At 40.9% G+C, this 4,248-nt stretch overlaps 1 non-coding gene across 1 annotated transcript; it reads left to right on the top strand.

The window, feature by feature from the left end:
* The first annotated feature begins 2,786 nt into the window (after positions 1 to 2,786).
* On the top strand, positions 2,787 to 2,859 carry TRNAG-GCC. Its single transcript has one exon. It is a non-coding gene; the product is annotated as a tRNA-Gly (tRNA).
* Positions 2,860 to 4,248: the final 1,389 nt, after the last annotated feature.

Below are 4,248 nucleotides of genomic sequence, written 5' to 3'. Positions count from 1 at the left end.
AAGATTCAGACACAACTTAGTGACTAAACAGAAAACAATAGTGAAAAAACAACATGGACTGTGACACTTGTAGATCACAGTTCAAATCCAGTCCTACCCTTTACCAGTTCTTCTGTGTCAGGCAAGTCGAGGTTCTAAGCTTCAGCTCCCTCATCTATGATATACTCAGTTTTTAAGACCATGGATCATACTAACAGTCATGATGGATGAAAAGCTTCTATTCTGCTCAAGAAACAATGGCTATAATGATGATAATAATGACAATAATGATGGTGATACTGTTGCTGTTGCAAGGTACTACAGGAGAGCCAAAGAAAAGAGAATTCCTAATCCTAAGGGGTTTTTTTGTGTGATGTTTAGGTTTCTCTCTGATTTTTTTTTTAATCCAGAAGATAAGGAACACTTTCTGGTTTTTCTTAGGATACTGTAGGAAGCCAGTAAAAGTGGCAGACTTACTCCCTTATTTTATAAGAGTCACTTAAGTGCTTAGCCGCTCAGTCATGTCCAACTCTGTGACCCCATGGACTACAGCCCGCCAGGCTCCTCTGTCCATGGGATTCTCCAGGCAAGAATACTGGAGAGGGTTGCCATGCCCTCCTCCAGGGGATTCTCCCAACTCAGGGATTGAACCCCAGATCTCCCGCATTGCAGGTGGATTCTTTACCATCTCAGCCACCAGGAAAGCCGTGCACTTGGTTGCCACTAAGTTTTGCAGGCATTGACTGGGAAAGAGAGAGTCTGTGCTCAAACACCAGGAGGAAAGCACTCCACACCACACTTCACCAGCTCTGTCCTTGGATAAACTCACTGGAGTGCTCATATATGTTCACTGTCATGCTGCCTACATGTTTTATGACTGCTAGTCAGACTATAATGTCACGTATTATTGTTACTCCAGTATTTGTCTGCAGTGTGGAATACTTTTAGGGCTTTCCTTTTGAAACTTGCATCTTAGGGAAACCTTGCCACAGAACATCATATTTTGGCTATAAAGAATTTTTAATACAGCATACTGGGTTTTCATGAAATGTGAATGAGTAGAAAATAAGAGGGGCCAGATAGCTAAAAAGTTGTGCTTTTTTTTTTTCATTTACAGTGATCAATAAAAACAAATGAAGTTCTTCAACAAGTTAAAGATTTTGATTATCTAAGCCAGGGGCTGGCAAACTTCTTTTGGTGAAGAGCCAGATTGTAAATATTTCAGGTTTTGTGGGCCACACTGCCTCTGTCACAACTATTCAGCTCTGTTGTTGTAGCATGAGACAACCATATATAAATAAATTAGTGTAGCTGTATTTATGGTCACTGCATTTATAGACCCTGAAATGTGTTCCAATAAAATTGTATTTATGGACACTGAAATGTGAATTTCAAATAATTTTCACTTGTCATGAAATATTATTCTTACTTTGATTTTTTTCAACTACTGAAAAATGTAAGAAATCACTCTTAGCCTACAGGCTGTACAAAGATAGGCCACAGGCCAGATGTGACCCATGGGCTATAGTTTGCTGATCCCACTTTGGAACATTGTCAATAGAAAGCAGGTCCTAGGGACTTCTCTGGTGGTCCAGTGGTTAAGAATCTGCCTTCAAATGCATGAGACATGGGTTCAATCCCTGGGCGGGGAAGAAAGATTCCACATGCCACAGGGTAACTGAGCCCATGTACCACAACTACTAAGCCTGTGCACTGCACAACTAGGGAAGCCCTCACACCACAACAAAGAGCCCATGACAATAAATAAAATTGTTTAAAAAAATAAACAACAACATCATCAAGAAGAGGGGCCTAAATGTTTCCAAAATAAAACCCAAACATCTTACTCTTGCACATTGAGGCTTTTTTTACTTGACCTGAATCTCTTTTCCCTCTACCATGCTTTAGCTATGTTCCATCCAGCAGTGTCCAGTTCACCACCATCCCAGAATAGACCACGGAATGGCATATTACATGGATTTTCCTCTATCTGCTCCTTCTCAATCTGTTCTACATGTTAAAACCCAGCTCCTATGCCCTGTTCTCCATAAGAAATTCCTTGATTATGCTTTCCCTGGTCGGAACAAATCGCTCAATTCCTTCTGACTCATGGTGTTTTTTGTATGTCTTGTCTGTGCCATGTCTGTCACAGTCATATTTTTGTCTATATTCTAATCACATAAGCATTTCTGTGAGGACATAAAATTGTGTTTTATTCATGGCTGTGTATTCCCTCAAAGCCAGTTCCTAACACAATGCCTTATATGCAGGAGGTATTTAATAAATACTTGTGGGTGAATGGATTTCTTAATGTATTCAGACACAAGATCAGAGCAACTTCCAGATATGCTAACACACCTGTTTCTTCGCTTTGAGCCCTGATGGGGAGATAGGGAAGAGTTTTCCTCTGAAAACAGGACAATTTCTGGAGAGCTACCAAACCTTTTGGACTTCCTGCCATCTGAGTCCTTACACATGCTGGTGCCAGGGGTGCAGAGCTTCTGAGGCTTTGAAAGTAAGCCGTATCACAAGGGACTATTTCACAGACTCTTATAAATAGAGCTTTTAAGTAAACTGAGAAACCACCTAATCTCACCAATCCTTGTAAAATGAGAAGGTGGAGCACAGAAAGATGACAGAACTCAATGAAACCCACCCCCCCCCCAGGAGTCAAGGCTGGGACCTAGCTGAGTTGGTTCAACTCCACTCTGTTGAAGGTACATTTTCACTCCTTATGGGTAAATACCTAGAAGCAGAATTGCTGGGACAAAAGGAGTGTGTTTAACTGCTTAAGTAAAGGAGGGGTTTCCCTAGTGGTCCAGTGGCTAGGACTTTGTGCTGCCAATGCAGGGGGCCTAGGTTCAATCCCTGGTCAGGGAACGAGATCCCACATGCTGCAACTAAAGATCCTGCATGCAGCAACTGAAACCCAGCACAGTCACATATATATTTTTTTAAAAGAAAGAAAAAAGAAGAAAAGGAAACTGATCCCAAGTGTTTGTACCATTTCACATTTCCATCTGTAATGCACAAGAGAATTCAGTTCTTGCACCTCCTTGCCAACACATGCTACGTATGGTCAGTGTCTTTAATTTTAAGTGAGTAGCAGTATTTCCTCAGAGAAGGCAATGGAAACCCACTCCAGTACTCTTGCCTGGAAAATCCCATGGACAGAGGAGCCGGGTAGGCTGCAGTCTATGGGGTCGCTAATAGTCGGACACGACTGAGTGACTTCACTTTCACCTTTCACTTTCCTGCATTGGAGAAGGAAATGGCAACCCACTCCAGTGTTCTTGCCTGGAGAATCCCAGGGATGGGGGCACCTGGTGGGCTGCCGTCTATGGGGCTGCACAGAGTCGGACATGACTGAAGCGACTTAGCGGCAGCAGCAGAAGCGGTATTTCCTGAGACCATCTCAGAGGTTCCAAAGAACACCTCACACATTTAAAAATGGTATTTAATTAGCATTTTGTTGTTGACTGATAATGCTGAAAACTTTTTCATGTGTTTATTGACCCCTCATATATCACCCTTACTGAAACATCTGTTCAAGTCTTTTGCCCACATTTTATTGAGCTCTGTGTCTTTTTACTGGGCTATCAGAGTTCTGGTGCCTGCCGTATTTTAAAAAGAGTATTGAAAATAGTTCTCAGAACATTTGACCAGAATAAACGTATCTGGGCTCACAGTATTCCGTTTAGGCCTCACCCATGTATACCATTTATGCCTCACATTATCTTCCTAAGCAATGATACAGCTTATATTTCTTTGCTCACTAAACTGACTCATACTTTCAACTTGCAGATGAAACACTCAATTTCTGCTGCAGACTCCCCAAAAAGCCAGAATATTCCAAGCCAATATATGAAAATAGATGTGGAGCAAATTGAATTTCTCATATTGTCTGTCATCAGGCCTGTTGACCAAAAGCTATTTGATTTGCAAAGCCCTTCCTGGGTAGATGGGTCAGTGTTTATTTTCATGGATTTTGCTGTTCTAAATCAAATCAACCAACCAAAAGGTTTTATTGAGTGCTCTAAGTCATCTCTGTAAGGCATTTCATGCATTACATATTAAATTCCAGTTCACAAATCCAATTCCTCTTTTTTGACCTAAGTTTTATTTGCTTTCTTTTGACAGCTTATATTAAGCCTTTTTATCATTGTTAGCAACCAGATATCCAATTGGGAAGGCAAATTATTTCCCTGAAACATGACATCATCATAATTTCAGTACAAGTAACAATAATAATAATAACACTAATAAAAC

Source organism: Cervus elaphus, chromosome X (assembly GCF_910594005.1).
Source record: "Cervus elaphus chromosome X, mCerEla1.1, whole genome shotgun sequence".
Classification (NCBI taxonomy): domain Eukaryota; kingdom Metazoa; phylum Chordata; class Mammalia; order Artiodactyla; family Cervidae; genus Cervus; species Cervus elaphus.
Note: the sequence above shows the minus strand (reverse complement) of the source record. Positions and strands in the feature narration are given on the sequence as shown.